Source organism: Papio anubis, chromosome 17, assembly GCF_008728515.1.
Source record: "Papio anubis isolate 15944 chromosome 17, Panubis1.0, whole genome shotgun sequence".
In the NCBI taxonomy this organism is placed as follows: domain Eukaryota; kingdom Metazoa; phylum Chordata; class Mammalia; order Primates; family Cercopithecidae; genus Papio; species Papio anubis.
This window is the reverse complement of record NC_044992.1, coordinates 42,824,769-42,836,473: the sequence shown is the minus strand read 5'-3', so window position 1 is coordinate 42,836,473 and position 11,705 is coordinate 42,824,769. Positions and strand designations below refer to the sequence as shown.

At 54.3% G+C, this 11,705-nt stretch overlaps 1 pseudogene; it reads left to right on the top strand.

The window, feature by feature from the left end:
* The first annotated feature begins 514 nt into the window (after nucleotides 1-514).
* Nucleotides 515-1,813, top strand: LOC101002559 (annotated as a pseudogene).
* Nucleotides 1,814-11,705: the final 9,892 nt, after the last annotated feature.

The window sequence follows — 11,705 nt, the reverse complement described above, 5'->3', positions numbered from 1 at the left end:
TACTAAAAATACAAAAATTAGCCGGGCGTGGTGGTGCGTGTCTGTAATCCCAGCTACTCAGGAGGCTGAGGCAGGAGAATCGCTTGAACCCGGGAGTCGGAGGTTGCAGTGAACAAAGATCATGGCACTGTACTCCAGCCTGGGTAACAGAGTGAGACTCTATCTCAAAAAAAAACAAAGAAAAAATGTTGTCGTTTGCCAGGTGCAGTAGCTCATGCCTATAATCCCAGCACTTTGGGAGGCCGAGGCAGGCGGATCACTTGAAGTCAGGAGTTCGAGACTAGCCTGGCCAACATGGAGAAACCCCATCTCTACTAAAAAATATAAGAATTAGCCAGTGTGCTGGTGCGTGCCTGTAATCCCAGCTACTTGGGAAGCTGAAGCAGGAGAATTGCTTGAACCCGGGAGGTGGAGGTTGCAGTGAGCCGAGATTGCGCCACTGCACTCCAGCCTGGGTGACAGAGTAAGACTCTGTCTCAAAAAAAAAAAAAAAAAAGTTGTTATGAAGGCTTACTGTCAAACAAAGTAGGAAGAATGTGTTTAGCGATGTTTAGCTGGATGGTGACCCTCCAGTTGTACTCTTGTCCTGGGCCCCACACTGTTTAGGGGCGGCTTGCTTCATTGCTCATTTGCTTCTGGACCCCAGGGCATGACCCACAAAGGCTTCCTCTGCCTGAGGCTCCAGAGTTCCCTGCTGTCTTCACACAGCCCTGGACCGTGGGAAGGTGGGGAATCCCAGAACACATATTTTGCTGTGCTTTTCCCAGACCTCAGACAACATCTCCTTCCCTTGTCACTGTATGATGGGCAAGTGACAGCTCATACGTCCAGTCTCAGCCCAGATCTGCCCTCCCCAGCTCCAGCAGGCTGCCCCTTCAGATGCCCCATGGTATTTGCAAGTTACCTATTAAAAGTGGTTCTTCCACGTGGATTCAGCGCGATGCCCAAATCCAAGCGCGACAAGAAAGTCTCCTTAACCGAAACTGCCAAGAAAGGCTTGAAATTGAAACAAAACCTGACAGAAGAGCTTTGGAAATGTGTGGACACCTATGAGTACCTTTTCATCTTCTCTGTGGCCATTGTGAGGAACAGCAAGCTGAAGGACATCCGGAACGCCTGGAAGCACAGCCCGATGTTCTTTGGCAAAAACAAGGTGATGATGGTGGCCTTGGGTCAGAGATGAGAACAAAGACAACCTGCACGACGTCAGCAAAAGGTTGAGGGGTGAAGTGGGTCTCCTGTTCACCAACCGCACAGAGGAGGTGAATGAATGGTTTACGAAATACACAGAAATGGACTACGCCCGAGCTGGTAACAAAGCAGCTTTCGCTGTGAGCCTGGACTCAGGGCCCCTGGAGCAGTTCCCCAATCCATGGAGCCACGGCTCATGCAGCTGGCCCTGCCCACTGCGCTCAAGAGAGGTGTGGTGACCCTGCTGTCCGACTATGAGGTGTGCTGACTACGGAGCAGGCTTGCGTCCTGAAGCGTTTTGGGGATGAGATGGCTGAATTCAAGGTGACCATCAAATACATGTGGGAATCCCAGTCGGGAAGGTTCCAGCAGATGGGAGATGACTTGCCAGAGGGTGCATCCGAGTCTGCAGAAGAGTCAGACTCAGAAGACCATGACTGAAAGGGACTCAGGACTGAAAGTCTCCTGGAACCTTCTGAGTCTCACTGGACCACGCAGGACTGCTGCCACCCCTCTATAGATAGCAGCGTTTTATTTGGCTGTAGAGAGGGAACACGCTGGGCACTGACTTCCTGTAAAGAATAAAACTTTGCAGGGTGCCTCCCTAGAGACAAAAAAAAAAAAAAAAAAGGTTCTTCTGCCACACGGGAGGTTTGTGGACTGCCTCTTTATGGATCAGGACCTTTTCTTGAGCAGGAACTTGGGAGCTCTGGGAGTAGGGAGCGGGCAGGGCCTCTGTGTGGGGCCCAGAGCTCAGTGCTGGGATGATGAGGCTTTGATATCTCTGAAGTCTGCAGGGTTTGAGCACGGAAGAAACTCAAAATTCTAGGGAAAACTAGCTGAGGACTTGGGCTTTGCCCAGGGGTGAAACCACCTGAGAAGGCCCCAGAGAACCAAGGTCTGAGAGGAGGTTGGTGGGAACCCCCACTGGCACCCCTGCCAGCCGCCATCTCTGAGGGCCGGGGTGGTGACTGGCAGCCAGGGGCTCAGTGAGGAGGACAGAAAGTGGACAGGGGTCTCTTGCAGAAAAATCAAGGCTCAGCTGGTGGCTCTGAGGTGGGGGAAGAAGGGGAAAAGCCAGATGTTGGAGGCAGCCAAGGTTGGGGGTGGGATGGAAGTGGCTGAGCTGAAAAGACGCAAGGGCCAGCCTAGGAGGCCAAGCCATACCTCACTCACAGCCTCTGGCGTCCTAGAGAAGGGTGTTCTTGTTGGCAGAAGCCGGGGCAGGTGGAGTGTGAAGGGAATCCTGCCCGTCCTATCCTCAGAGGACACTTCAAATGAGTGGCAGCCCCGATATTTACCAAGTACTTGCTATGTGCCAGGCACTGTGCTGAGGGGCTTCACCTCACTTTCCCTAGAGAGCCATGGCCTACCTGTCGGGTGGCATCAGAGACCACCTAATCCAGTTCTCACATTTGCCGGAGGAGGAAGCTGAGGCTCAGACACGGGGAATGGCTTGCCCTGAGGTGAGCGAGAAGGTGGACCCTGGGCTGGAGTTTGGGTCTCTTGACTCCTTGTCCCGGGTGCTTCCTTAACTGTCCCTGGGCCATCCAGGACAAGGACATGCTCTGCCCAGAGCTGGTGGAACCACAGCAATGGACCACCCCAAGCTCCCGCCATGGTAGCTGGCCCTGCCCTGATGCCACCACCCTCTGTGCCCCTGCCATGGCCCATAATGCCTGGTGGCTAGGGGACTAGGAGTGGCTGATTCAGCTGCAGGCCATTCTTTCTCTGGAAAGAAAGAAAGGGCTCTGCCTCCCACAGGCCCGGCTATCTGCTGTCTCTGGATCCCTGACTCCCCATCCAGCCTTCAGCATCCCTAAGGCCCATGGGATCCTGTCTCCTTTAACCCAAAGCCAGGAGGAGTCTGAGACAACCGTTGGGACTGGGAAGTGAGAGGCCAGGTCCCCTGTTTCATTCTATTTATTTTTTTCATCATTATCATCATTGATATCCTCACAATGATTGAGAACATCTGAGGGTCCACTCTGGGCTCTGCTGACAAGCAGGTACTATTATTTCCTCCATTTTTCAGCTGGAGGAAATGGGGTCAGAGAGAGTGATTGAAGCCCAAGGTACCCTATTCAAGAGTCAGAAAGGGGCTGACTCCCTGGTCCGCTGGGAGTGTGCAAAGGTGAGCAGTCCTGCTCTATCTCTATCCCCTCTGAGCCACCACCATCAGCTCCTCCTCCGTCTCCCGGGACACCTGGGAAACCAGTTATGACGCCTACCCTCCCTTCATGATCACCCCTCAAGGCCGCAGTTTGGCAGCCAGAAGAACTGTCCATCCAGGAGCTGGGTGTGTGCGCAGACCCCATCAGAGAGCGAGCCTGGGGATCCTCCTGTCTGCCTCTGTCCTCTCTCCCATCCTGCCCGCGGCTGTGCCCAAAGGCGGCTCTCGATGTGCTGGGAACGGACAGGAATGCTGCTCACAGGGTTGGGCATGCTGGCACGCACCTGTAATCCCAGCTACTCAGAAGGCTGAGATGGGAAAATCACTTGAGGCCAGGAGTTCGAGACTAGCCTGGGAAACAGTGAGATCCCTGTCTCAATTTTTTTTTTTTTTTTTTAACGAAAAGAAAGAAACCCTGTTGACAGTCCCTGATCATTTAGCCCACAAACATGGACTTCAGCGCCTATTGTGCCCCCACACGGTCCTGGGCACTGGGCAGGGAAGTCTGGGATGTAGACTCTGCCCTCCTAGAGCTCACTGTCCAGGGTAGGTGGAGAATAGACCCACCACCTCCATTCAACCTGCAGACAGTGAATCTTGTGTGCCAAGCACCACTGTAGGCACTAGGGATCCAGATATGAACAGAACAGTCCAAATCTCTGTCCTCAAGGAGCTCACATTTGAGAAGAGAGAGACAGAATGGAACTAAAATAAATAAGCAGGTGACATAGCCTGTAGAAAGGAATGTGTGCTAGGGAGGAAGATAATGCAGGGAGGGGTCAGAAAGTGGGAGTGTGGAGGTTGCAATCATATCACAAAACTCATTGGTGCTGTGACAGTTTGGGGGCTACAGGAGAGCAGAGAAGGGACCTCTGACCCCTCCCTCAGCTGTGCTTGCTCTCCTGACGGGAGTTAAGAATGGAAATGGGGAATTCGGATCACCTTTGTCCCAGGCCCGTGATCCCTAAACATCATGGCAAAGAGCAGGCACAGTGGGGCTTTCTGAAATGATCTCCGACACTGTGTGCACCAGAATGCAAGGGGACAGACTGCACATATCTGGACATGAATGTGCATATAGATGTGTACCATCGATAGACACCCAGTTACTCAGCACCAGTGCTATTTCAGGCACCTTGTCCCTAGGAGGTCTCAGACGCGAAACAACGGCTCGCATGAAGGCAGGGAATGTTGAAGGCAGAACCATGGGGCAAGAGGTTACAGAAAACATCCTGGGAAGCAGCAGAAGTTGAACCAGGCTAGATGGCCTTCACTAGATTAAGCTCTAAGAGCTGCAGCTGCCTGTAATGAAATAAAATGGGCTAGCTCAGGAGGTAGCGAGTTCTTATCACCAGAACCTCAAAGGAGGGCTTGACAACTTGTGACGGGGATTCAAGGACTGGCTTAGGGGATAGCATGAATATCCTCAATAAGATTACTTGGGTCCTATAAAGTTGGGGGAGTCACTAAAGGACTGGAGGGAGGAATGGTGGCATTAAGCACTTGGACTTTATCTTAGAGGGCAATAGGGAGCCATGTTGGGTGTTGAAGCGGCAGAGAGACACATGGAAGGCTGAGTCTTGGAAAGATGAATCAGACAGCACTACGCTGGATCAGATTAGGGTAAGGGGGGACATGGAAGGGAGGAGACCAATTACTAGATTAGCCAAATGCATCAGTGGGGGTGTGTGGTTGTGAACACACATACAACATGCATGCAAGCAGAAACCTCCGAAGACTAGACAACTCTGAGTTGTGAGAGCATTGAATGGTCTCTAGTCTTGAAGCAGGAGTTGAACTCAGTGATATTTCAAGCCCATTTCCAAAGTTTTAGGCACATGCGGGAGTGTCTGGGTGTGTGTGCACACCTGGGTGTCTATGAGTATCGACTGAATTCACTGCTCCTTCATCAGCGGGGTCTGGTGTGATTAGCAGGAGTGCACACCAAGGGGTGACTTGGTGTTCGGGTGACTTTGTGGGCCTCTATTTGGGGGTGTAGCTGGGAAGCAAACATTCAAGATACTCATGACCCTGTGGGATTTTGCTGTCCCAGGTGTGACACACAGGTGTGTGTATGTGGGTATGTGTGTGTAGGAGATGGGATTGGGGACGTCCAAGGGCTGAGTGAGGCTTTGTGAAGGAATTTGTTGTTGCAGCTTCAGTGGAGGACTGGCCCTGCGTGTGGCTCCCTGTGATGTTCTCTCTTTTTTTTCTTTTGAGACAGGATCTCACTCTGTTGCCCAGGCTGGAGTGCAGTAGCGTGAACATGGCTCACTGCAGCCTTGACCTGCCAGGTTTAACCAATCCTCCCATCTCAGCCTCCTAAGTGGCTAGGACCACAGGCATGCTCCACCATGCTGGGCTCATTTAAAATTATTTTTATTTTTTGTAGAGACAGGGTTTTGTCATGTTGCCCAGGCTGGTCTTGAACTCCAGGGCTCAAGCGATCTTCCCGCCTTGGCCTCCCAAAGTGCTCAGATTACAGGCATGAGCCACAGTGCCCGGCCCCTGTAAGGTTCTGATTTCTGACCAGTCTGGGGACACCAGTTTTGGGGGTTGCTGTGAGCCAGGGCCTTTCCCATACACCAGCTCCCTGAGCCATCCTAGCTATCGGGCATGATCCTTCTTGTTTCCTTGCCCAGAGTCACAGTGCAATGCAAAGCATAGCCAGACCCCAGGAGTCCAAGCGCAGAACTCTTGCCTCAGTGGCTACCTCTATTACGTGGGGAGGTGAGTCACCAGAACACAGTTGGAAGAACAGTGCTGCCTTTACCTCTGGGCAGGGCATCTCCTCCCAGGCACCCATGCACCTTCAGAATCCCGGGCGAATCCCTGACCTCACCCTGACCCACCTCCCTCCACCTCCAGGCTCCTCAGCTCCCCTAGACCCCTGCTCCTGCAAACCCACATCCTGCAGCAACCTCATCGGAAAGCCAGGAGCAGCTCGCAGCCAGCATCCATGTTTTTACCCCAGCTGGGTGCTGCAGTCATTTTTCTGGCGCAGGAGGGCGAGGGGGTGGCTCGTGGGCGTTGAGACGCCGGGCTGTCTGCTCTGCTCGGCCGCTGGTTATTACCTCTCCTCAGGCTCCCATTAGCCCGCCTGCCCCAGAGGCCTGCGCAGGCTCCCTGCACCTCGGCACCTTTGTTCCTTAATTATCACTGGGGAGCTCGCTCACCTGCCTGCCACTTTCTAAGAAGCTGTCTGGCTCCCTTTGCCATCCCGCACCCCCAGGACCTAAGCCTCTACGCCCTCTGGGGTGGGGGCTGGTGTCTAGCAGCAGCTTGCCCAAGGCTTCAGCCAGCTCCAGAGCCTCAGGTCTGCCCCATTCCAGCCCCTCATAGAAGCCTTTTCTCTTCCTCTCTTCTGCCTTCTCCAAGAACCCTGCCTGGATTAACTTTGTCTTGGATATCAGGACTGGAAGGGACTTTAAATTGCCATGTGGGCCACGCACACGGTGGCTCATGCCTGTAATGCCAGCACTTTGGGAGGCTGAGGTGGGAGGATCACCTGAGGTCGGGAGTTCCAGACCAGCCTGGCCAACGTGGCGAAACCCCGTCTCTACTAAAAATACAAAAAAGTAGCCGGGTGTGGTGGCGGGTGCCTATAATCCCAGCTACTCAGGAGGCTGAGGCAGGAGAATCACTTAAACTCGGGAGGTGGAGTGGTTGCAGTGAGTGGAGATTGCACCACTGCATTCCAGCCTGGGCAACAGAGCAAGACTCTGTCTCAAAAAAAAAAAAAAAAAAAGGCCATGTAGTTCGATAGTGGCCCCCTCACTTGCTACTTGGATTGGGCCACCTACAGAAGGTACTCAGTGAATATTTAGTGAGAGGATGATGAACCTCTGCAGCCTCTATGTGAATGTCTCAGTTGATAGCAGCTCACTTTTTCCCAAGGCAGCCAGTGCCACCTTGGATGGCTGGGATGGTTATAAAACCACTCTCCCCTCATGTACTGCCCACATCTCTCCCCAGGACCTTCTGATCTTCATGGCCCTGAATCTAGACCCCACCTTTCTGTGTTCTGAGTCTGAGCCTCAGTCCTGTGTTTCCTACTAGGGGCTCCTTGATGTCCGCACCTCAGGCAGGAAACTTCTCAGCATGAGGCTGTGTCCAGGAGCACTCGCTTCTCCTTCCAGGCTTAAGGATTCAGCCTTACCCCAGCCCAACTCTAGCGCCTGGGTTTCCTTCTGTCTCAGGCCTCTGGCTGCTCTTCCTGGGGAGGAAGGTGAAGGGGAGGAGACACTGGGGTGAGAGGCCTCGTGCCAAACAAGCTCTGACAGCCAGCAAGCACCAGGGAGGGAGCCTGCTGTACACGCAGACCAAGGCTGCCCTGTCGAGGGGAAGGCCTGGTGGAGAGTAGGAGGCAGCATCTCCCCTCCCCAGCTAGCCTGCTACCCTGACCCTCACACACCTCTCTGCCTTGGGGCACTGTGGGTTTCAGCGCCTCAGAGGCTGAGCTTCCAGATGAAGGAGCCAGGAGTGAGCTGACTCAGGTGGGCACCAGGGGCGTCCTCCTGTTAGGACAGTGCCTGCCCTCAGCGTCTAGGGCACAGCACTCCTCTCCCGGGGAGGACCTCCAGGGGATGAAAGTGGCTGTCAGAGTCTACGGCTACCCCTGGACCCAGCCCCTTACCTATGGTTACACAGAGGACGGGGACATGCAAGACACAAAGAACCCTGTGACCACAAAGCGTCTCAGAGCCTGAGGGGGATCTCCTTGGGGGCCACTCCACTCAGCGTTGCCATCTCCTCCCATGCCTCCGCCCTTAGCCATTCTCCTCTCCAGCCTTGATCCAAGTGGAGAGTTTCCTTTTGGTCTCCACTTCGCACTCTTTACATGTCTTGGTCTTCCCTCAGACTCTATAGAAGCTCTGTGAGGCCAGGACCCTGCCTCTCCTCTCAGACTGCGGGGCGTTCTTGAGGCCCAGATCCTGCCTCTCACCTCAGGTTAGGGACTCTGTGAGAACAGGATCCTGCCTCTCCCTTCCGACTGGGGGCTCTGTGAGGCCAGGATCCTGCCTCTCCCCTCAGACTGGAGGCTCCCTGAGAGCAGGGTCTTGTTGGACCTCAGACGGGCACACAGGAAGGTTGGAGACTATAGCCCAGCCACACCCTGTCTCGGCTCTGAGCGTCTTTCATCCCAGGAGTGCTATGGGGAGGCCAGGAAGGCGCCTGGCACTTGCTGGAGGGCCTCTAGACAAACACCAGCTGGGGGTGGAGGACTCGGGTCAGCACCTCCAGCCACTAGACCGTGACCTCAGCTGGGCCGCCCCAGGCTGCCCTCCGGATCTGACTCAGAACCTTCCTGGGGCTGCTGCTGGGCGTCCATCCCCAGGGTCAGCCCTAGGAGGCCGCCAGATTCCACAGGCCCCACCCAGTTGGAGGCCACTACCCCTAAACCCCACTGGGGTCGCCGGGGCTCCATCACGATTGAAGGGGAGAGCAGAGGGCAAAGGTCACCTGCCAGGCCCCGCGCTCCACCACCCCCATCCCTACCCACCCTCCTCACAGAGTCCCTGACACAGACGCTAGGGACAAGGGGATCCCCAAAAGGCAAACAAGGCAGTTCTTCCATGATAGGAGACCCCTTCAAGGTAGTGGCTAAGTCACCCCCAGAACCTTTCTCATTAGGAGAAAATAAACGAAGGCGACTCCTGTGGAACATTTCCCAGAGCCTGGGTCTAGGTTTGCAGCGGAGTCTGAGGGCTGGGGGGATGGAGGTCCTGGAGGCACAGGGGGAGAGGTGCCCCTGCCTGATCTCAGGCTGAGCCCACATGCCCTCAGCTAAAGGGAGCTTTAGAAACATAAATCAGGACGTGTCCTCTCCTGCTTCCAACCTGCCAACGGCCTCCTTTCTTGCTCAGGATAACAAGGCCCTAACCCGTCAGGACCCTGTCCACCTCAGCCTCATCTCTGGCCTTTCCCCTCGTCCATTCCTCTCTAGGCTACTGATTCTCACACACTCCAGGCTCACCCAGCCTCGGGGCTTCCCTGCCCCGCCCCACCCCAAAGCTGTAGTTTTGCTCTGTCTCCCAGGCTGGAGTGCAGTGGCGAGATCTCGGCTCAGTGCAACCTGCGCCTCTCGGGTTCAAGCAATTCTCCTGCCTCAGCCTCCTGAGTAGCTGGGATTACAGGTGCCCACTTACCATGCCTGGCTAATTTTTGTATTTTTAGTAGAGGCGGGGTTTCACCATGTTGGCCAGGCTGGTCTCAAACTCCTGACCTCGTGATCCTCCTGCCTCGGCCTCCCAAAGTGCTGGGGTTACAGGAGTGAGCCACGGCGCCCGGCCACCTCAGGGCTTTTGTACTGGCCGTTTCTTCCACCTAGAATACTTTTCCCTACACTTTTTCTTATTCTTGTTCTTCAAAACTCAAGAGACTTCTTCTAGAGGCCTTCCTAGATGACCCCATCTGAAACAGTGCCCTGTGTCTCTCCGGATGCCCCTGTCCCTTCCCTCTCTACAACCCTGGCCTCATTCTTCCTCCCAGCACTTGTCACTGATTGAAATGGGCTTGTTTGAATCACTTGGTTACTGTCTGTCTCCCCCACTGGGATGTAAGCTCCATGAGGGTGTGGCTGTATCCTCGTCCTCAGTGCCTGGCACAGGCTGGCGTAGTTGTTGCTCCAGAGACATCTGTTGAATGAACAAGTGCCCTTCGGAGGGACAGAAACACACACAGACACCCCAGGGACTGGTGGGGTGGGTACGAGCAAGGACGGGGAAGCAGTCCTTACAGGATGCAGGGAAGGGGGCTTTCAGGCCTCAAAGGTACCATGGGCTGAGGGAGGAGGGGGAGGAAGGTGGGAGGGAGGGTGGGAAGGGAGGCTGCCAGGCAGCACCGTCCTTGAATGTCCCCACCCCAGTCTGAAGACACAACTCTGGGTGCTAGTGGGGCCAAGGAAGGAGGCATCACAGGCCCATTCTTGGGCGTCTCCAGTCTGGAAGGGACAGGAAGCAGTGCTTGGAAAGTCCTCGGGGTCAGACCTGTCTACTCAGCTTTAAGCCTGGGTTTCTGAAGCTGGGGGCAGTTCTGCTTGGCCCACTGCGTCAGGCTCGGCGCGTTCCAAACCCAATGCCTCATTCTTCCTGCAGCTTGCTCTGGCTTCTCTGGCTCCGTCAACAAACTCCTGCTCCTCCCAGGCAGGCAGGCCCCAAAGCCCAGAGTCACCTCTGCCTAACCCCCTCGCTTACACACTGCCGCACAGACCCTTCCCTGTGCAGTGACCGGGGAACAGGCTTCCCGGTCATCCTGGGCCTCTCCTTCGTATAAAGCAGCTGGAAAGGGCAAAGGTCACCTGCCAGGTCTGAGGCAGTTTTACCTCCATCAGTCCAAGACTCCTCCAGTCTCTGAAACAAATTCTACCAAGGGGTCAGTGGGGGCGGAGCGGGAAAGAAGGGTCCTGCCAAATTCTGACCCACATCCTCTGTAAGGGAATCTGGGTTGTGTTGGAAGTGGACTCTGGAGTTAGACAGGCTTCAGTTATCTCACTTTCTACTTACTCTGTGACCTTGGGGAAGTTACTTAACTTCTCTGTTTGTTCTCTATCTCTAAAACGGAGATAAACAGATATATTTTACCAGGTTGCTTGGAGATTATATGGGAAAACATGTAATAAGCACCTAGAAAAATTCTGAAATACAACTGATATTAATAAATGAGAAGCTCATCCCTTCCCTTTCAACCTGTACTCCTCCCCTGCCCAAGAACCTGCTGTGGCTCCGTGTTTTGTACCGTGTCTGATCTAAATTCCTCTGCCTGGCTCTCAAGGATCTCCAGTGTGTGGCCTGGCTTTTCCATCCAGTCATCTTCCCGAAAACTTCCCACACTCTCTCTTTACTCCTGTGTCCCCATGACCATGGTCATGCCTCTGCCATGCCTTCTGTCCACACTGCCCTTCTTGTCACGTCTGCCTATCCTACTTGCAAACCAAGGCCCCCTTCTCGAGGAAGCCCTCCCCAAGCCACACCTCCCTTGCCCATTCTCTGGCTCCTCTGGGAGCCTGCTACTCACTCAGCCCAGTGTGACAGCCGTGCTGTCCAAGCGGTTGGATATTCCATCGTTACAGATGTTGTCTGCCCATCTAGGCTGGTAGCTGTTTCCAGGTGGGCAAAGAACCCCACCTTGGATCTCCCTAGAACTTGCCACAGTGTTAAATACATAGTGAGTACTCAATGAATACCTGTCTTTTGGTTTATTATGAAGCAATAAATAAGGCAAATCAGTAAGTGGCAAGCAGGTGTTGGAAGGGATTCTAGAAGGGGTGAAGAGGTGTTGAGCCTCTCCCTGTGACAGGAACTGGACTCAGCACTTCATGTGTTATCTCCTCATTCTTATA